This window comes from Elaeis guineensis, chromosome 12 (assembly GCF_000442705.2).
Source record: "Elaeis guineensis isolate ETL-2024a chromosome 12, EG11, whole genome shotgun sequence".
NCBI classification, from domain to species: Eukaryota; Viridiplantae; Streptophyta; class Magnoliopsida; order Arecales; family Arecaceae; genus Elaeis; species Elaeis guineensis.
In genome coordinates this window covers 12,729,150-12,752,985 of record NC_026004.2, presented here as the reverse complement: position 1 = coordinate 12,752,985, position 23,836 = coordinate 12,729,150, and the positions used below count along the sequence as shown (strand labels likewise).

Sequence of the window (23,836 nt, the reverse complement as noted above, 5' to 3'; positions counted from 1 at the left end):
TCGACATCATTGGAGATGCAAATGGTGCAACACAGAGTTCAAAGGAAGAGGGGTGACTAAGTTGAAGCAGCATCTGGCTGGTGGTTATCCTGATATGTCTATGTATCGGAAATATCCGCAAGAGGTCCGACAATTGATGAAAAAGTACTTTGTTGATTCGAAAGCAACGAAGGAAAGGGCAAAGCAGAAAAAGATCGAAATAAACTGTCGAGCTGCAGAGCCACTTTTTTATCACTCTAAAGAGTCAGAGGAGGCTTCTGCTCCAGATGATGAGGCATAGATTGAGGCTGCCATTCAGGCGAGCTTGACGGATCAGTATCGGCAGGAGGAAATGGCCCGGTACAAAGAGCGATTCGGACCATCATACTACGAATCAGGATCTGGATCAGTGACTGATGGGGGAGAATTCGAGTTAAGGAGGACTACCTCAGTCAGAGTCTGGTGGTAAAGGGAGCAGACGCAGCATGTTTTCTTTATTGGGAGCTTTTGGCAGTAGGAGGAGGTCCTCCAGAGATTCCAGCAGGAGCCAGCATTCAAGATTTGAATCCACATGCTTTGCCCAATAAGGATTCAAAGCAGTAGAGAATTGACAGAATGCTGAAAAAAGATAAAAAGGATATGTGGCGAGCTATTGGATCATGGTTTCATTTCAACCATATTCCAACAAATGCAGCAGCCAATCCTTACTACCGATCTGCTATTTCAGTCATAGAAGCTGCCGGTCAGGGTGTAGATTCTCCAGGATCTAAGGACATCTATGGTCAGCTTCTTGACAGCAATAAAGAGGATCTGCAGAGATGGATTGCTTCTTACAAAAATAAATGGCCTACATACGGTCTGACAGTGATGTGTGATGGTTGGACAGGTCCTACTAGACGGAGCATCATTAATTTTTTGACATACTGTGATGGAAAAATATTTTTTTACAAATCAATTGATGCTTCAGATAAGATGCACGATGCCACATATATCCTTGTCTGATGGAGGAGGTGATTGATTCAGTGGGTGAGCAGCATATCGTGCAGGTCATCATAGATAACAGACTACAATATAAGGCTGTTGGATAGTTGCTAATGGAGCAGCGACCGCAGATATACTGGATCCCATGTGCTGCATATTGCATTGATCTTATATTGATGGATATCGGGAAGATCGCAGGGTGCAACAGGTAGTGGAGATTGCCCAGACCATTACTAGATTCATTTACAACCACACATGGGTTCATTGATGCAGATGTATACTGGAAGGGAGATCTTACGATCGGATATCACATGGTTTGCTACCAACTACATAGCACTTGATAGTCTTCTTCAGAAGAAAGCAGCCCCACTTCAGATGTTTGTCAGTGCCGAGTGGCAGGAGAGCAGATATGCGAGGGCCGGCACTGATGGAAGTCATGTGGACAGGGTTCGCTGTACCGGTACCAGACGACGTGCCGATTTCGGATCGGTACGGTACCGTATCGTACCATACCGACATGGTATGCCAAGGCGTACTGGTCCGATGTTGGTACAATTTTTTTCGATTTTCAAATTTTTTTGGAGGTTTTTGAAGTTAATAATTAATAAATACAACTTCAAAATGGCATTATATTATATATTATTGACATATTTGAGTTCAATTTGGAGTTAGGTTGCGGTACAAAGACTCTTGATCCAAAATTTCAAATATATATTTATTTATATTATATTTCAACTATGTCATCTTAAAACTAAAGAAAAAATATATAAAATATGTATTAAAATATATCTAAATATTTAAGTACAAAGTACAATAACTGATATACGAATCTTAAGATATACTCTGCATTTAATTTCTTGTCGAGTGTCTGTGACGCTCGTAGATGTCTGAATCATCAACATAGTCTGAAGGGACATCAGTCCAATCCTCTAGTCAAGCTGTACCGTACTCTCGAATATTCATCATCCCATAAGGCATCCTCTCTGGATTGTAAGACATCTCAGACCTCTTGCTAAAACTCTGGCTCTGGAAAGTATCTTCGGGATGATGGTACGATTGTGGAGAAGTCCATCCAAATATGCTAGTAGCAAAATCTGATCCTTAAGATGCTCCAAGCTGCATAGAATAGTAACCATTAGAAGATGATACCTCTGATGCACCACATGCATATGGATCATAAGGTGGCTATGGATAATAGGATCCATAATGCGAGGATGATCCAGATACATCCATGGATCCTACTCCACGTGCAAGATCGTTCGCAGCTGCATCATGTGCTGGACGACCTCTAGGAGCCCGTCGTCTATATGAAATCGGCTCCCCACGATCTCTACCGACTCATCCACCATGATCCCTATCCTATGTGACATGCATAAACTGATATTTATCGGTGAATCGAATATCACTCTGTGGCTGTCTCATAAATGGTGGTCTCCTGTCCTCCAGTTCCTCCTTGATCATCAGATCCATGGCTACTACTATCAGTATCATCATCACTGTCCCTGGTGTCTGTATCTGAACCAGATAGCTCCTGTACTCTCGAGAGGTGCACGTACAACTGTCTTTTTCTTTCTCCTTTTGTGCCCCTCTGTGATCGAGTTTTCTGTGATTGGGAGGATGGATGCCTTTTTGCTGACTGCCGGGAGGATCATCTATACATCTCTCGCTCGAATCTCTGGGAAGATGTATCGGACAATGAGTCATGTGATGAATGAGTTCCTTGTGTTCCCTCAGGCTGTGGCTGATCAGCTGGAACTCTGTGGAATATTTTTTTCTGCCCATTGTCCTAGATCCATCCTGATCTCCCTCGCCACCACACTGGCTGGTCGTGGAGGGGATCCTAGCTCATCAAGTTCTGGCTCCTGCTACTGACCTACAAGCCATCCGATGATCAGATCGTCATCCTCGTTGGTATAATCATCCAATGTCGGATTAGTGTACTTCAACTAAACTTCCTCTTGAATATATTTTAGTCTCAATCTCAGATTGTAGTGAACATATACAAGATCATCGAGGTATTTTTGTGTCAGATGATTTCTCTGTTTGCTGTGGATAAAGGCAAAAGTGGACCAATTACGCTCATAGCCATTAGCAAAGACCGTCTGAGAAAGAATATGGACAGTCATATGTCTTAAATTTTCTGCTGACATTCCGAAATGAATCCATCATTTAACTACAAAAGCAAAATTACATATCAAATTTGATGATATTATTAAGCAAAATTACATATCAATCTATATTGCTCATTATTGATATGTAATTTACCTGTCTTCATCAGTTTTTTGCTTACGATAGCTGATGGGACTCCAAAACAGTCTGATCTCTCTCTAAACTGTTTCAAATCTGAAACAAAATATATTTATTATTTATAAATATATCAGATCAAATTCAGTTGAATAATTATATCTGTTTTAAACTAGCATACCTCTTGCAGACACAACGACGTGATTTTTGAATCGAACACCATCTTATATATGACATTGTGAAGAGCAGCAAGAAGCTCGTTGTCCATATCTATCCCCGAAATAGTATACTAAAATCTCGGATTCAAGTAATAAGCTGCAGATAAATTTCAAGACTGATTAAGCATATTTTTATTTTCATGCTTCGAAAAAATATTTTAAAATATTCTTGAATTCAAATTTACCAATTAGATGCAAATCTCTGCCTATCTGATAGTCCCAATGGTGCTCAATGATGTTAATAAATTTTTTAGCATACTTGGGATCATTCTTACTGATTTGTTTCTTTGTCCTCTCCATCATGTAATATAGAAAGCCCATCTGGGGGTATCTCTCGCTGTCCACGGTGCGAAGCACCTCATATAAAGGCTTGATAGCCTTCACTACCTTCTCAGTCCGCTGCCAAAATGACTGACTCGTCATCAAGTTCTCCACATGACTTCCATTAATACCGGCCCTCGCATATCTGCTCTCCTGCCACTCGATACTAACAAACATCTGATGTAGGGCTGCTTTCTTCTGAAGAAGACTATCAAGTGCTATGTAGTTGGTAGCAAACCGTGTGATATCCGGTCGTAAGATTTTTCCCCAGTATACGTCCGCATCAATGAAAGAACCCATGTGTGATTGTAGATGAATCTAGTAATGGTCTGGACAATCTCCACTACCTGCTGCACCCTGCGAATCTTCCCGATATTCATCAATATAAGATCAATGCAATGTGCAGCACATGGGGTCCAGTATATCTGCGATCGCTGCTCCATCAGCAACTCTCCGACAGCCTTATATTGTAGTCTGTTATCTGTGATGACCTGCACGATATGCTGCTCACCCACTGAATCAATCACCTCCTCCATCAGATCAAGGATATATGTGGCATCGTGCATCTTATCTGAAGCATCAATTGATTTGTAAAAAAATATTTTTCCATCACAGTATGTCAAAAAATTAATGATGCTCTGTCTAGTAGGACCTGTCCAACCATCACACATTACTGTCAGACTGTATGTAGGCCATTTATTTTTGTAAGAAGCAATCCATCTCTGTAGATCCTCCTTGTTGCTGTCAAGAAGCTGACCATAGATGTCCTTAGATCCTGGAAGATCTACATCCTGGCCGGCAGTCTCTATGACTGAAATAGCAGATCGGTAGTAAGAATTGGCTTCTGCATTTGCTGGAATATGGTTGAAATAAAATCATGATCCAATAGCTCGCCACATATCCTTCTTCTTATATTTTTTCAGCATACTGTCAATTCTCTGCTGCTTTGAATCCTTACTAGGCAAAACATGTGGATCCAAATCTTGAATGCTGGCTCCTGCTGGAATCTCTGGAGGATCTCCTCCTACTGCCAAAAGCTCCCAACAAAGAAGACATGCTGCGTCTGCTCCCTCTACCACTAGGCTCTCTGACTGAGGTAGTCTTTCTTAACTCGAATTCTCCCCCATCAGTCACTGATCTAGATCCTGATTCGTAGTATGATGGTCCGAATCGCTCTCTGTATCGGGCCATTTCCTCCTGTCGGTACTGATCCGCCAAGCTCGCCTGAATGGCAGCCTCAATCTGTGCCTCATCATCTGGAGCAGAAGCCTCCTCTGACTCTCTAGAGTGATAAGAAAGTGGCTCTGCAGCTCGACAGTCTACTTCGGTCTTTTTTTGCTTTGCCCTTTCCTTCATTGCTTTCGAATCAACAAAGTGCTTTTTCATCAATTGTTGGATCTCTTGCGGATATTTCCAACACATGGACACATCAGGATAACCACCAGCCAGATGCTGCTTCAACTTAGTCACCCCTCCTCGAACTCTGTGTTGCACCATCTCCAATGATGTTGAGCCGAGAGTATCTCGTCATGATCCCAACCGATGTCACGCTCTAGATCTTTCTTCTTACTCATTTCTGCAGATATAACAAAATACTAATTATTTTGAATTAACTGTAATATAACACTAATTACATATATTTTTTATTTGATAATATTTTTTATTATTTAAATATTTATAAAAAGAATTTCAAAAAAATCTCAAGTTAGATTCAAATATTTCAATTGTTTTGAATCATTCTAAATATTATTCTCAATTTCAAAACTAACTCTGATTTTTTATTTTTTTATTTTTTAAATAATTTTTATATAAATAAATATATACTATAAAATAGCTGATTAATTAAAGTGAACGAACGCCATGCTCTAAATTTTTTTCTTATAAATATATGCAAGTATAACAAAATACGATAGTTTAATGATAATTAAAATAATTATATATAATTTTAAAATAATTTTAATAATTATTTTAAAATTTATAAATTCAAAATAAATATGTTATATGCTTCAAATAATATTTTTAAATTAACTAAAATGTAACACTATTTTTATATATTTTTTATTTTATAATTAAATTTTTTAATTTAAATAATTAAAAAAATAATTTTTTTATTTTAAATATTTGAAAAAAAATGTTGAAATTAAATTTAAATATCTTGAATCATTCTAAACATGATTCTCAAACTCTGATTTTTTTTTAAAATTTAATTTTTTATTAATTTTTAAATAAATAAATATATAAAAATATTTAAAAAATATATAATTAATAAAAAATAATAATTTTGGTATCATCATGTAGATCTTTCAAAGATCTATCACATATAATTAAATCATACCAAAATCTTAAGATTTTGATATGATTTTTTTTTATTTTCATTTTTTCTCATTCTTATCCTATTCTTAACAATAAAAATAAAAAAAAATATTTACTAAAAGAATAACACATTATCTTATCTCCGGCCAAAGATCAATCTCTTCTCGATCCACTCCTGTAATTTGACGGAGTTTTTTTTTTCTAATTTTTCGGAGGTCTCAACGATTTCGTTGAGATCTTCATACGTTTCGGGAGTTCTCTGAGACTTCTCAGAGAACTCTAACGTCTCTTAGCCATTTAAAAACTCTCCGACCCCACCCCCTCCCCCCTCTCCATTTTTTTCACGTGGGGGATGTCGGCACGGTTTGGTTCACACTGAATCGGTACCGAACCGACCATTTTGGGTGGTATGGATGCGAACCGGATCGAACCAGGCGGTTCGGTGCAGTTCGGAGGGATTTTTCGAAAAAAAGATCCGAACCAGACCGGTAAGGTGCCGGTCCAGCTCGGTATGCCATGTACCGGGCGGTTCGGTCCGGTACGGTGAACCATGCATGTGGAGAACTTGGTGACGAGTCAGTCATTTTGGCAGCTAGCTGAGAAGGTAGTGAAGGCTATCAAGCCTTTATATAAGGTGCTTCACGCCATGGACAGCGAGAGATACCCCCAGATGGGCTTTCTATATTACATGATGGAGAGGGCAAAGAAACAGATCAGTGAGAATGATCCCAAGCATGCTCAAGAATTCATTAACATCATTGAGCACCGTTGGAACTATCAGATGGGCAGAGATTTGCATCTAGCTGGTAAGTTTGGATTCAAGAATGTTTTAAAATATTTTTTCGAAGTATGAAAATAAAAGTGTGCTTAATCAGTCTTGAAATTTATCTGCAGCTTATTACTTGAATCCAAAATTTTAGTATACTATTTCGGAGATAGATATAGACAGCGGGCTTCTTGCTGCTCTTCGCAATATCATATATAAGATGGTGTCCGATCCAAAAATCACGTCGTTGTGTCTGCAAGAGGTATGCTAGTTTAAAACAGATGTAATTATTCAACTGAATTCGATCTGATATATTTATAAATAATAAATATATTTTATTTCAGACGAAACAGTTTAGAGAGGAATCAAACAGTTTTGAAGTTTCATCAGTTGTCGTAAGCAAAAAGAAGATGAATCCAGATAAATTACATATCAATAATGAGCAATATAGATTGATATGTAATTTTGCTTAATAATATCATCGAATTTGATATGTAATTTTGCTTTTGTAGTTGAATGGTGGATTCATTTTGGAATATCAGCAGAAAATTTGAGACATATGGCTGTCCGTATTCTTTCTCAGATGGTCTCTGCTAGTGGCTGTGAGCGTAATTGGTCCACTTTCGTCCTTATCCACAGCAAACAGAGAAATTCATCTGATGCAAAAATGCCTCGACGATCTTGTATATGTTTACTACAATCTGAGGTTGAGGCTAAAATGTATTCAGATGGAAGTTCAGTTGAAGTACACTGATCCGACACTGGATGATTATGCCGACGAGGATGACGATCCGATCATCGGATGGCTTGCAGGTCAGCAGCAGGAGTCAGAGCTTGATGAGCTAGGGTCCCTTCTACGACCAGCCAGTATGGTGGCGAGGGAGATCAGGGTGGATCCAGGGCAATGGGCAGAAAAAAATATTCCACATAGGGTTCCAGCTGATCAGCCATAGCCTGAGGAGATACAAGGGACTCATTCATCACATGACTCGCTGTCCGATACATCTTCCTAGAGATTCGAACGAGAGATGTATAGACGATCCTCCCAGCAGCCAGCAAGAAGGCATCCATCCTCCCAATCACAGAAAACTCAGTCACAGAGGGGCACAAAGGGGGGAAGGAAAAGACAATTGTACGTACACCACTCTCAAGAGTACAGGAGCTATCTGATTTAGATACGGACACCAGGAAGAGTGATGATGATACTGGTAGTAGTCATGGATCTGATGATCAGGGAGGAACTGGAGGACAGGAGATCACCGTTTATGAGACAGCCACAGGGTATATTCGATTCACTGGTGAGTCTCAGTTTACGCATGTCACACAGGATAGGGATCATGGTGGACGAGTCGGTAGAGACCGTGGGGAGCCGATTTCATATAGACGATGGGTTCCTAGAAGTCGTCCAGCACATGATGCAGCTGCGAACGATCTTGCACATGGAGTAGGGTCCATGGATGTATTTGGATCATCCTCGCATTATGGATCCTATTATTCACAGCCACCTTATGATCCATATGCATATGGTGCATTCGAGGCATCATCTTCTAATGGTTACTATCCTATGCAGCCTGGAGCATCTTACGGATTAGATTTTGCTACTGGTATATTTGGATGAACTCCTCCACAACCATACCATCATCCGGAGGATACTTCTCAGAGTCAGAGTTTTAGCGAGAGGTCTGAGATGTCTTACAATCCAGAGAGGATGCCTTATGGGATGATGAATATTCGAGAGTACGGTGCAGCTTGGCTAGAGGGTTGGACTGATATCCCTTCAGACTATGTTGACGATCCAGACATCTACGAGCGTCACAGACACTCGACAAGAAATTAAATGCAGAGTATATCTTAAGATTCGTATATCAATTATTGCGGTTTGTACTTAAATATTTAGATACATTTTAATGCGTATTTTATATATTTTTTATTAGTTTTAAGATGACAGTTGAAATATAACGTAAATAAGTATATGTTTGAAATTTTGGATCAAGAGTCTTTGTACCGTAACCAACTCCAAATTGAACCAAAATATGTCAATAATATGCAATATAATGCTATTTTGAGGTTGTATTTATCAATTATTAACTTTGAAAGTTTCAAAAAAAAAATTTGAAAATCGAAAAAAAATTGTGTACCGATACCGGATCAGTACGCCTTGGCATACTGTGTCGGTACGATACGGTACCGGTACCATACCGTATCGGTCCGGCACCGGCACGCCGTCCAGTACCGGTACAGCAAACTCTGGTCTGGTTTCTATAGGTATCCACACAAGGTCTTAATCTGATCAGAGGTTTTTGATCTTACCAGAGTGCTAGTTTTCTTGCAGAGATCGCATCTTGACGATTGTTGAGAATTTTTCTTTTCTCTCAAAACATTCTAAGAGAAAAAGAAGAATAAAAGGATAAAAATCTCTACTCTAGAGATCTAGAGAAGAACTTTTTCTTCTTTTTTCTTTCATGCATGAGAGAATCATTTCTCTCATCTTTTTCACGCATCCAAGAGGAACCTTTCCTCTCAAAAAATCAGCATATAAGAAGGAAGACTCTTCTTCCTTTCTTCAGCGAGGAAGATTTTCTTCCTCTCCTTTTGTGACGCCATGAAGGAGGATCAATTCCTTTCCTTTCAGCCCAAAAGGAAGACACTTCTTCCTCTCTTTTCTTCACGCCATAAAGCTGATTTTCTGCGAACCAGCAGCTTTCACATGTTGAAATCAATCTATTTCAACACCCAAAAACTTTTCTTTTATCAGCGTGGAAGTGTGTTTTGATTAGGAGTCAAAGTCCTAATATTATGGCATGTAGGAGAGGCTGTTAGGATAGAGTTTGGGGCGGGCCAAACTCCTTTCTTTTAGGCATGTAATAGAACATAAGGGGCTGATTTTTACCGTGACTTATCCACGAAAAGAAAGATGGGGCGTGATGTTTCTCACACAAATAAGAGGGCTACATGAAGCTTCTTTAGAGTGTAAAATAAAAGGAAGGCATGGAGATGGGTAAGCGGCCAAGAATTTGATGAGTTCCTAGTCAAACTATGAAATCTTGAATCTTGGTTCAAATCCCTAACTCACTCTTGGACCAATCCTAATCAATTTAGGGATTAGTTATAACCAAATAACTAATTGGGTTCTAACCTAATTAGAAATCTAATTAGGTCCTAATCCAATTAGAAAAATAGTTGGATTAAATCCCATCAAGTTAGGGATTGGGTTCTTGGATATAAAGTCATCTCATAATCAATAGGGCTTGATCCAATCAAGCCTATTATCCAAAAAGGTTTGATCCAATCAAACTTAAACCAAATTAAATTGAATCTCATTCAATTAAATTTGATTTGAATCCCATTGCTCGATCATATTGAGTCCTATTGCAATCTAATTGCAAATTAAATCCTCCAAAAAAAAATTCACCAATCCTTAGTGAATTAAACATTGCAACTGTTGTATTGATTTAATCATCAATCAAATTGATAATTAAATCCTATTATGATTCATAATTGCAAATCAATCATTTGATCAGTCAAAAGCCTCTTTTGTGTGTGATCCCATAGATTCTATTTTGTCTGGTAGTAAGGTATATTATGATCTCTATCATAATATCATCGAAATTTTTTTCAATAGGTTGGAATTATTCCAACTCTATCCATTAAGAATCATCGATCATCAAGATGATGCTTATTAGCCCCACAATCCACCAGTGACATCTAGTAGTATGTAGTGGTATTCCAGTAGAATAAAATGTGGTGAACCTCTAAATACAGTTATGTGTGATACAATCCCTCTATCATGAGTTCCGACTAGACGGAGGTTATGGACAACTCGTCAAATCCATTGTCAATCATATGTAAGATTTATTCAACTCAAGTTCATACTGTGAATATTCATGAAAACTCTTTTCCATCAATCACACTGTCTTGGTTAAGGACTTCTGAACTCAGTTTCATAAATCACATGGGACTTTCTTTCTGCTAAGGTCAATAAATCCCATCTAGATGTGCATCATGCTCCTATAGTGAATCAACAATCGTCAACATCTACTACAAGGATTCATTGAGGTCATGTTTATGTATAGTCAAACTCCAGCAGCCTCATTTGGAGCAGTCGTGGCACCGCAGGTTAAAAGACCAGTCACACTACTGCAGCATCGAGAAAATCACTAATGAGTGAACAGACATCCATGTGACTTTTCGTATTGGTCACGCTCAGTACTAGTTGTTCTCTAATAACCACGTGCACTCTCGCTCTAGTGTCCCTACACTATAGACTCGAGACTCATCTGTCTGGAGGAAGCGATTCGTGCATCAGTCATCTGAATCAATCATCGTCTCCGTAATGATCTTATGATTAGGAGCAATTTAGGAATTAACCATCAGTGACACGTGCTTCAAATTTTCAATTATTTGAGAATATGTCATCTTGTTAATCCCTCGGATGATTCATGGACACATGCAACATGAATGGAATTAAAATTCTATTAAGTATAAAATCATATCCTAGAATTATGATATGCGTTAGTCAAGATTGGTTTCTAGGACATGCATCCAGCAATCTCCCACTTATACTAGAGCCAATTTGCCATATACCTAAGCCCCTTATTCTCAAGATAGGCTTCGGTCTTCGACTGACTAAGTGACTTAACCAGTGGGTCTACCACATCTCAAGTGAAGTATACTCTTTGCACCTCTATGTATTTCTACTTGAGGTAGTCACGTATACTGCTTCTCTATGTGCTTGGACTTCTGGTGAGACCTTGGCTTCTTAACGAGAGCTATGGGCCATTGTCTTTGTGCTACAGTGTCATGACATCTGATAGCATGACATCGAGTTCTGCAACTAACATAAGATCCAGAATACGTCCTACACATCTACAACATATTCAGCTTCTATTGAATGGTTACTTGAAATCCTTCCAGCATATTGAACCAAGGACACACTCTGATGTAAACATTCTATCATCAGTATCCATGTATCCTTCCACTCTCTGCTCTGATCCTTTTTCAAAAATCAGGAATAAACCTTAGTGCTTCTCAAGTACTAAAGGATGTTTTCACATCAATCCAATGCTCCTAGCCTGGATTTAACTGATATATGCTCGTGACGATCACAGCAATAGCTATATCAAGTCGAGTACATAGCATGACATACTCTTATACCCGAGAGGGTAGCAAACCCCTCTTAGAGATTTCTATGTTGAACCCTTTCAGCATCTTCTCTATATATTTTTTTGTGAAAACCCAAGCATCCTCTTATCTAGGATAAACTATTTTTCGATAGCGTGACAGATCACAATCACATTATAATTCTCTGGGAAGAGAAAATAATATCCCAAACTCTTAAGGATATCCTATGAAACGAGCTCTATGGACCTAATCTCTAACATGTCCACTTGCTGTGCTTGACATAGGCTAGACATCCTCAAAGCTTGAGATGACAAAGACTCAGTGTCTTACCATGTCATATCCCATATGATGTGGTAAGAACGGATTTAGAGGAGACCTTATTCAATAGGTAAATTTAAAGCATGTCTTTAAAAAAATAAAGATAATTAGTGAAGTTCATTATGGATCGGATCATATCTCATATAGTCCTTTTTCTCTTAATATCTCGTTAAGCTGAGGTTTACTAAAAGGGGGTCCATAGTGAAACTATGCTATTTTTTTTGAGATGATCGAAAAATTTTCTATTTTGGTATTGCATCTTTGATCTGATCGAAGTATCTTTAGGATTTTTTCGATTTACTTTTCTACTTCACATCTAAATTTTTGAACTTTTCAAAGATATCAGATTTGTATTCATACGCACCTATACCATGACTAATCATCGGTATAAGTAGTAAAGTAGAGATACCCTTCCTTAACTAGCACATCAAATGTACCGTACATATCAAATGTGTACAAGGGCAAGTGTATCAGTGATCCCTTCCGCTTGTCCTACCAAGGGTAGTTTGATCATTTATCCTCAAAGAGATGATACACAGACTAGAAATGACTCAATAGTCATTGAGCCCAAGAGCTTATGTTTTTCCAGTTTGTAAATCATTTTTTTTTTATGACCTAGCCTAAAGTATCACATATACTTCAGGTTTATCTCAACTATAGATCTTTCAGGCCCAATGATACTTACTGTTTGCTCAAATAAGTTCACAGATGCATTATCATGCAAATGATAGAGACTGTCTCTAAGAATTAAATCCAAACGGTAGTTACGGAGGTTAGATGCCCACGACCACAGTAGCAACTCTTGCTCTATTGCCAACTCGAAGGGTTACTTCACCTTCCCTCAGCCCTCTGCATTTTCTTAGACCCTATATTAAAGTGTATAAACAGGCACTAGAGTCTAATACTTAACTGAAAGAAGAAGAAACCATTAGGATAGTTTTAAACAATTCGACATGCCTTCCTAAGGCATGTTTTTCTTTAGGCTCTTCAGGTATGTTTCTCTGAACTTTTCAAGGTCCCTTAATTACCAACATTTTGACCAATCCAGATAAGGTGCTATCATGGTTATTCATATGGTAGTTTACTATAAACTATCCATACAAATCAGAAAGAGATTGCAGGATCAAATCCACTAGCAATTTCTTATGCATGATCATGTTGAGCTCTCAAGCTCCTTAATGTCCTTAATCGTTGTCAAACAATGATCATGGATTGACTGTCCATCGTGCATATCATACGCTGTGCGACTTTGATCACCTCACAATTTTTGCAGATGAATGAGCATGTCGTTGGCAGTGTACATGTCTTTTTGCACGCATTGAAGTTCATCACGTATGAACTCCAATTTATAGCACCTATCTCTATTGTCATTATCCATACACTTGTCAAGTATAGCTCGTTGATTGTGAATTGGATGGATTAATAATATAGGAATAACCTGATCGAGAACATGGTTTAATTTTCAGAATTAAGAACAATTTTTAGATTTTTGAGCCAGTCTATGTAATTGATTTCGGTTAAACGGTTGATATCTAAGATTCGAGCTAGAAGATTAGAAGCTGATACAGTAAATCGCAGAGTAAAGATTCTAATTAGATGTTCGTATTTGTTTTATAATTTATTCTAGAGATTTTAAGAAATAAATAGGCTCCCACTATTTTATCAGATCCCTCACACTCTCCGGATGAAGAAATGAAAACCCCTAACATGATAATTGAATTTTTAGTGGATGCTGTGGTCCCATCAATGCCGTGCATCTCATCTAACAGTTATTGGTAACACGCACACTGATGCGCAGACAACTCTTTGTCCAGATGCTTCTCTAAGCAGGTTGCAGCGATTTGGTCTCTAAATTATATGGGTTCATCTAACAGTTATTGATCACACTTAGTTAAGCCTGATCCACCATTTACAAGCAGGTGTAAAGCTGTTATTGGATCCCTCATCTAACAGTTATTAGGTCCAATCCCATCTTTATCCCAAAATAACTCTTTGCTAATAGAGTGGTTGCGTATTTCCGATGCAACTGAACCACTATGATCAGTCGAGAACAATCAATGCCAGTAGCACATCCGCACATCTACAACGGTGGGAGATCGATAGGCTTAATATTTATGAGGAGGTTTAATTTTAGGTCTCATCTAATCAGTCATCAAATGATTGATCTAATTGGTATGGGCTAAACCAAACCGCTAAGTAACCATATTCAAGACTCAATTTTCCAAATTGATCAGGTAAGTGAAGATCGGTGGGGGTCTCCCCATTGTTTTTCTTAGACACTAATAAATTGATCAGGTCAGCTAACAGAACTAATTAAATGACCACCTTTGAATTACTTGCTTTAAACATCAATTGATCAATTGGTCCAAATAGGTTAACTGAAGCGAATTAGGCTCAAATCATTGAGTCGAGTTAGGTCCTTAGGTTAATCGATTCTACATATAGGTGTCAATCGATTCGATCAACAACAATTGTATGATCTTAAGCTTAATTGACCTGGTCCTAATCAACACCTGACTCGATTTAATTAACCGCTAAATCGATTTAGACCCATTATGATCTAATCAAAAACCCTAAGTGTAATCCAATATATTACCTAATTTGATCTACCCATGACTAATCCCTTATGCATAAATCTTAATTTCAGATTTTAAATCTAAATTTTCAGATCTAAATTCTTTACATGAAAAGTAAGTTTTTGATCTCAAAATAATTTTCAGATCATGCATCCTATCATATATCACGTATATAAATAAATTCAAATTATAGAAACTAATTTCAGATCTAAACATGCAATTACATATCACATACATGAAAAAAGTTCAGATCATACAAACAAATTTCAGACCTAAGTATGCTTTCATATATCATATATACAAATCAAAATTTGATCTCGAAATCTTTTTCGGATCTAAATTAAACAGATATACATCTCATGTATGATTAAAAATCAGATTTTGAAAATCCTTTTCAAATTCATGTTATTTACATACATATGAATCAGTGGCTCTGATACCATTGTTTAGTTTTGTTGGGTGGATGTTTGGTCAGGACACCACCTTCCAAGATCCTTTCAGTACCACGCGATGCAGCAGGAAGAAAGAAGAAACAAAACAAAAAGAAAACAATCAAAATACGTGGATCAGCCACAAAAGGGCTCGCCTCCACGGGGCATGCAAACTTCACTATGAAAAAGAAATTTTACAAGAGGAGACCTCACCCTCAACCCTTGTACACCCAATTCTCTCTCACCTGAAGTTCTCCTCACAAAAGCTCTCTCTCTTGAAGACCCCCCTGAACCCCTGAAGAGCCTGGCGACCGCTGTCCAAGAGCCTCCTGCTCCTCTCACATCGCTTTCGCCTCTCTCTCTCTTCTCGGATTCGTACGGCTCTGTACGGTACAAAAAATCGAACCACTTACCTTCTCTGTTTGTCTCAGGCCCTTTTAAAGGGTTAAACAGAGCTTAAAACCTAATTAGATTAGGTTTAAGAGTCCTAAACAAGCCAAATCAACGTCCCAGACCGTCGGATCAAGATCGGGAGCCATTTGGGCCGTCAGATCGCGCTCCGGTCCACGGAATAGTGCCGTGGACCGCGAGAAACATGTGGGAAACGCCCACGCGGTCCACAGGTCCCGCCGTGGACCGTCCGGTCCACGGTGGACCGGGGCAAGGGGGCCAGCAGGCCACTGGCCTGGGCCGGCCCGCGCGCGCGGGCCTGCGCGCGCCTGGGCCGCGCGCCCCGCTGGGCCTCGCACTGCCGGTCGCCGGCGGTCCTCCGCCACCTCGATTCTCGTGCCGACTTCAAAAGCTCGTATCTCCTCCATCCGAGCTTCGTTTCGGGTGATCTTGGTCTCGTTGGACTCCGTTTTTCGCCGCGAACCTCGCTGTGGGCTCAATGTGGGCTGAATCTCGAGGCGTCAAATCCTAACAATCTCTACCTCGACTCGATATTCGGCCTCCTCCAAACTCTGAGAGCTTCTGGATCTCCTCGCCCCCATGCCCTGGGGCAATCGCCTGTTGATCATGGATGGGCAAACATGAGAGTCGAGCCAGGCTGCTCGATCCCATCTCCGTCGTATGCTGTGCTCCTGACCTGAGACCTGCTCGGGGCATCGTCCTACGGCAATAGGAATCTCACCTTGCGACGTCGTCTCTCGTCTTCCCGAGTCTCCTGTCTCGTGCCCGATCCACCTCCTGGAGCTCCTCCTCGCTCTGGGCTCCACCTGGCTCCCGATGCTTCACCTCGCATGAGGCTCCCTGCCAGGTAATAATGTCCTCTGCTCTCCTTCTTCTCTTCCAGCACAATCCTATTACTGCGTAGCACCTTCAGGATTCCTCCACCAGCTACCATTCTGTAGCCTCTCGAATCCAGTCTGCTAAGTGAAATAAGATTCCGCCTGAAATCGGGTATGTATCGGACCTCCCCCAATCTCCTCGCTGCACTGTCATGTGTCCTCCAGCTGACCGTCCCAATGCCTCTGATCGCACAGCTCGATCCATCCGGCAGATATACAGTGCCCTCACTATTCTCCAGGGAGTCAAACTGCTCCTCTCTGCAACACACATGATAGGGGCATGCAGAATCTAATATCCACTGCTGGGAAGAAGTAGATACCTCGTCAGATATCTCCAGGACATCTCCATCTGAATCGCTGCCGGCCGTCGCTACAGCAGCCACCGTCCGATTTTTCAGTTGAGGGCAATCTCTGGCTAGATGCCCCAACTCCTCACACCGGTAACACCTGGTTTTGCTCAAGTCCCTCCTGGACTTGGATCGCCCTCGTTGCGATCTCCTATCACTCCGTCTACTGCCTCCTGCTCCTCCAGAAGCCACCAAAGCTGAGCTACCGCCACCTGAGCTCGAAGCTGGGTTCTCCCTCCTGAGAACCTCGTTTTGGAGTATCGCCGCGGTGACCTCGTCCATCTTGATAGTGCTCTTCCCCACTAGAAGAGCAGTCACCAAGGACTCGTACGAAGGGGGAAGCGACGCCAGCAAAACCAGCGCCCTGGTCTTCTCCTCAACGTTCTCGCCAACGCTGAGAAGGTCGGTGAGGATCTTCTGGAAGTGGCTCAGATGCTCCTGCACGCTCTGTCCCTCAGTCATCCGCAGTTGGTAAAACTGCCTCAGAGGAAAAGAGTGTTGGTGAGAGACTTCGCCATGTACAACTCCTCGAGCTTCGACCACAGCACCGTCGGGGAAGTCTCGCTCAGCACATGGATCACCACCTCATCCGTCAGGTACATGCGGATGGTACTCACCGCCTGCATCTGTAACCGTTTCCAATCCCGCACCTCCATGGTGGTCGGCTTTTCATCGCACAAGAGAGCATCGATCAACCCCTGTTGGATGAGCACGTCTTTCATCCTTGCCTGCCACAAGGAGAAATTGCTCTTACCATCGAACTTGTTGATCTCCATCTTGATTGTTCCTGTTTTCTCCATCTTCAGTCTTGCTCACCACCACTGCAATCTGCGTCCTTGTACCGCCTTGCTCTGATACCACTTGTTGGGTGGATGTCTGGCCAGGACACCACCTCCCAAGATCCTTTCAGTACCACGCGATGCAGCAGGAAGAAAGAAGAAACAAAACAAAAAGAAAACAATCAAAATACGTGGATCAGCCACAAAAGGGCTCGCCTCCACGGGGCATGCAAACTTCACTATGAAAAAAAAAATTTACAAGAGGAGACTTCACCCTCAACCCTTGTACACCCAATTCTCTCTCACCTGAAGTTCTCCTCACAAAAGCTCTCTCTCTCTTGGAGACCCCCCTGAACCCCTGAAGAGCCTGGCGACCGCTGTCCAAGAGCCTCCTGCTCCTCTCGCATCGCTCTCACCTCTCTCTCTCTTCTCGGATTCGTACGGCTCCGTATGGTGTGAAAAACCGAACCACTTACCTTCTCTGTTTGTCTCAGGCCCTTTTAAAGGGTTAAACAGAGCTTAAAACCTAATTAGATTAGGTTTAAGAGTCCTAAACAAGCCAAATCAATGTCCCAGACCGTCGGATCAAGACCGGGAGCCATCTGGGCCGTCAGATCGCGCTCCGGTCCACGGAATAGTGCCGTGGACCGGGAGAAATGCGTGGGAAACGCCCACGTGGTCCACAGGCCCCGCCGTGGACCGCTCGGTCCACGGTGGACCGGGGCAAGGGGGCCAGCAGGCCGCTGGCCTGGGCCGGCCCGCGCGCGCGGGCCTGCACGCGCCTGGGCGGCGCGCCCGGCTGGGCCGCGCGCCCGCCTGGGCTGCGCGCCCCGCTGGGCCGCGCGCCGCCGGTCGCCGGCGGTCCTCCGCCACCTCGATTCTCGTGCCGACTTCAAAAGCTCGTATCTCCTCCATCTGAGCTTCGTTTCGGGTGATCTTGGTCTCGTTGGACTCCGTTTTTCGCCGCGAACCTCGCTGTGGGCTCAATGTGGGCTGAATCTCAAGGCGTCAAATCCTAACAAGTTTTTTATAGGTGCTCGTGCATGTAGATTTCAATTTTTTTTCAAAATCAAAACGCAGCGGAATAATAAATTGAAACACTTTCAATCTAATAGCATGCATTCATCATATAAAGGCACTTAAAGATCTAGTTCATATGCAGAAATAACATAATCTGATTTTTAATTTAAAATAAACATGTGATCGGATCGCGTATCTGTTTTGTTTCTCTTTCTTAAGATTTGGATCTTTATCGCGAGTTGATCTTCACCAGCGGTATGACGATCTCGGATGTCTTCAATAGGTTTTTTGAAGCTGCACAAGCGTCCAACCTCTATGGATATCTATACAAGGCCTTGATCTGATCAGAAGTTTTTGATCTCATTGGGGTGCTAGCTCCCTTGCAGAGTCGCATCTTGACGGTTGTTGAGAATTCTTCTTTTCTCTCAAGCCACTCTTAGAGAAAAAGAAGAATAGGAGGATAAAAATCTTTACATTACAGATCTAAAGAAGAACTCTTTTTTCTTTTTTCTTCCACGCATGGGAGAACTCTTTCTTTCATCTTTTTCACACATCCAAGAGGAACCTTTCCTCTCCAAAAATCAGCACATAAGAAGGAAGACTCTTCTTCCTTTCTTCAGACCATGAGGAAGATTTTCTTCCTCACCTTTTGTGATGCCACGAAGGAGGATCAATTCCTCTCTTTTCAGCCCAAGAGGAAGACATTTCTTCGTCTCTTTTCTTCACGCCATGAAGCTGATTTTCTGCGAACCAGCAGCTTTCTCACGTTGAAATCAATCTATTTCAATGCCCAAAAACTTCTCTTTTATCAGCGTGGAAGTATGTTTTGATTAGGAGTCAAAGTCCTAATATTATGGCGTGTAGGAGAGGCTGTTAGAATAGAGTTTGGGGTGGGCCAAACTCCTTTCTTTTAGACGTGTAATAGAAACATAAGGGGCTGATTTTTACCGTGACTTATCTCACAGAAAGAAGGATGGGGTGTGAGGTTTCTCACGCAAATAAGAGGGCTACGTGAAGCTTTTTTTAGCGTGGAAAATAAAAGGAAGGCGTGGAGATGGGTAAGGGGCCAAGAATTTGATGAGTTCCTAATCAAATTAGGAAATCTTGAATCTTGATTCAATCCCTAACTAACTTTTAGACCAATCCTAACCAATTTAAGAATTAGTTATAATCAAATAACTAATTGGATCCTAGTTTAATTAGGAATCCAATTAGGTCATAATCCAATTGGAAAAAGAGTTGGATTAAATCCCATCAAGTTAGGGATTGGGTTCCTGGATATAAGGTCATCTTATAATCAATAGGGCTTGATTGAATCAAGCCTGTTATCTAATAGGGTTTGATCCAATCAAACCTAAACCAAATTAAATTGAATCTCATTCAATTAAATTTGATTTGAACCCCATTGCTCAATCATATTGAGCCCTATTACAATTTAATTGCAAATTAAATCCTCTAAAAAAAATTTCACTAACTCTTAGTGAATTAAACATTGCAATTGTTGTATTAATTTAATCATCAATCAAATTGATAATTAAATCTTATTACAATTCATAATCGTAAATCAACATCTGATCAGTCAAAAATCTCTTTTATGTGTGACCCCATAGGTTCTATTCTGTCTGTTAGTGAGGTATATTATGATCTCTATCACAATATTTTCGAAACTCTTTTCAATGGTTTGGAACTATTCCAACTCTATCCATCAAGTATCATCGATTACCAAGATGATGCTGATGAGCCTCATAATCCATCAGTGACACCTAGTAGTATGTAGTGGCAATCCAGCAGAATAAAATGTGATGAACCTTTAGGTGCAGTTAACGTGTGATACAGTCTCTCTATCGTGAGTCCCGATTAAACGGAGGTCATAGACAACTCGTCAAACCCATCGTCAGTCATATGTAAGATTTATTCGACTCGAGTTCATACTGTGAATTTTCATGAAAATTCTTTTCCATCAATCATACTGTCTTGACCAAGGACTTCTGAACTCAATTTCATAAATCATATTGGACTACTCCTTTCTGCTAAAATCAATAGTTCCCATCTAGATGCGCATCCTGCTCTTATAGTGGATCAACTGTCATCAACATCCACTATAAGGACTTATTGAGGTCATGTTTATGTGTAGTCAAACTCCAGCAGCCTCACTGTGAGCAGTCGTAGCACCACAGGTCAAAAGACCAGTCACACTACTGCAGCATCGAGAAAGTCACTAACGAGTAAGCAGACATCCATGTGGTTTCTCGTATTGGTCACGCTCAGTATTAGTTGTTCTCTAAAAATCATCTGTACTCTCGCTCCAATATTCCTACACCGCAGATTCGAGACTCATCTATCCAAAGGAAGCAATCCGTGCACCAGTCTATCTGGATCAATCACCATCTCTGTGATGATCCTATGATCAGGAGCAATTTAGTAATTAACCATCAATGATACATATTTCAAATTCTCAATTTTTTAAGAATATGTGTCATCTTGTTAATCCCTCTTATGATTCATGGACACATACAACATGAATGGAATTAAAGCTGTCCGTTAAGTACAAAATTATGTCCTAGAATTATGATATGCGTCAGTCGAGATTGGCTTATAGGGCATACATCCAACATATGTATCATGTATGACTTATTAATATTTTGCTTTGGCCATCTTAGTTTTTATTGAGCTCTACATTTTACTGGTATCTTTTGGCTTCGGAAAATCGAAGTTGATTGCTTTTCTCTAGTCACATATTGAAGACAACATGAGAAAGAAGATCTGTATGGTTCCAAAGAACTATTGCCATAAATTAGAAATCACACTAAATAGTAAATGTATAGAATACATGTCTGCATAATATTGTACTACTACATTTTTGATTGTTTAGCTTTATCAGATTGAGGTTGTGTTTTAGTCTTCTGATGGTGGTGCTTCCTGAAATTTAACTAAGTTTTTATTTCGTCCGACTTCCAAGTCAAGTATATCTATTTATGTGTGCAATTCTTGATCAAATTGATAACATTGTTATCATTTTGAAGCTGAACCTTGGAGAGCAAGTGTTGACAATTACTTTTTTTTTTTTCTGAGCAAAGTATTGGACATATGTGGTTATAGGGGAATCTCATTCTATAAGTTAGCAGCAAGGTTTGCTGTATTGATCGGTACTGGAGCGTACGCGACCATAACGGTGCCGAACCAGTACATGGTACAAGGGGCATTCCCATACTTGGTACCCCAAACCAACCTCTGAATTACACGTACCAACATTGTAATAGGATGGTACTGATACGGGGTCCAGTATCGAGACGGCAAACCTTGATTAAGAGTAAGGAGCACTTGGCAACAATGCACCAAATAAGTCATGATGTCTGATATAACTAAAGATATTGGTTTATATAATACTTCATGCGTGCAATGCAATGATTTGTATGATATCGTGCTCTATATGTTGCATGATAGGGCCATAGCCGACTGCACTTGTGCATTTGGGTATTGCCCCTAATGATGGATAATTATATTATCATAGTTATCTTTAATTGTTGGCTTCTTCTAAGTAATAATGGGTTTGACACCATCCTATTTTAGTTCATTATATATCTAAACTAGCTACATTACCCTTGTAGGGGGGGGGTGGTGGTGGTTTAATCATGTTAGATAATTATTTTAATTGTTAGGCACTCTTAACGTGCTAATCGAAAATTAATGAGAAGATATGATACAAATTTTGTGCTGTTATTTGTTTAAAATGGAATTACCAAAGATAAATCAGTAGGTATTATTGGTAGTCTTGTGCAGAGGTAGGAATAAATATGCAAAGATGGGATATCTTATCTTGTTCCCAATTTGCTTTTACTTCATAACATGTATGGTTGGAGCCCTCAACTTATGTATAGTACAAGTCATTTTCAGACTTAGGCACGCAAATATGGAAGCAGGAGTATGTTGAGCACATTACAGCAAACTAGTCCATTGCAAGTGTCTACAAGTACACACAATTGTAAAAATGATAGACTCTGAGACAAATAGGTGCTGATTTCAGTTTTAAGGAGTGTTTATTATATTGTCTTCTACAAGGTTTCTTTATGATGCATGGCATAAGAATATATAATAGAAGAAGTTATCATGTACGATTCCAAAAAAGTTGTGTGCGCGTGTGCCACTTTGCACAACAGTGTCAACAAGCCAGGTTAGTTTGGCTAGCTCAAAAGGGAGATGTTCTATGAGCAAAGATTGTGATAAATTTTGGGTTCATTAGCAGGGCTCAAGCCCTAGATTGGGTTCAGTTAACAAAACAATCCATGCAGAACTAGGTTGGGCTAGGCTCTGTTCAGGCTCTGATCAATATTTGTTACATGTGTACAAGTGGCATGCTATTGGGCTATAAACATCCATATATCCAATAATGTTGACTTGTTTTATTGATGGCTTTTCTTGTGATATTAAATTACTAGTTTCAAAAGTTCTGGTTGCATAAAATTAAAGCAAGCTTGATAACACATGAACCAACCTAATTCAAACCTCGACCATTAAAAACCAAAGGAGTCAAGCCAAGCTTGAGCCTAGGCAGGAAGAAGTAAGACTTAATAATGAAAGATCCAACTCATTTAAGTTTCAGGCCCAAAGCCAGCTCGAAATAATTTAGCTTAATTTATTGAGACTCTAGCATGGAATTTCCAAATTTGATAATGTTTATTTGGAATAGCTGTGAAGGTGGATTTGGTTGCAAAGCAGGCATACTTGGTCTATTTCTGAGTGTCAGGATCTAGAAAGTTTACTCTCTTAATGAGTTGTGGTAAAATTTTTTCATTCCTTTATCTGCTTTCCCAAGTTTTATGGCAAGCTTCTGTTCTGGCCATAGTTTCCCTGGCCACAACTTCAGATTCAGGGCCATTCATTTGTTGTTCATGTGCCTTTGATGAATCTATTCCTTGATCTAGAGTGTCTATCTCAAAAAGACAGGACAATGCTTCCCAGCTAGTGGAAGTTTACAAAGAGAGCCTGCAAAGCCTTCATCTATGAAATAATATGAATTTATTGACCGATGTCTATCTGTTGGTTTTCTTTCTTAACAGCTTTTCTAAGTAGCCATTTGTTTTTAACATCTCGCAATCAATTTTTTCGTCATAATGGTTATTCTGACCAACAATA

At 40.1% G+C, this 23,836-nt stretch overlaps 1 protein-coding gene across 1 annotated transcript in view; it reads left to right on the top strand.

The window, feature by feature from the left end:
- The window catches only part of LOC105055144 (phospholipase D delta), a 44,076-nt gene that overhangs the window by 9,332 nt on the left and 10,908 nt on the right, over positions 1-23,836 (top strand). The gene's annotated exons all lie outside the window — the stretch shown is intronic.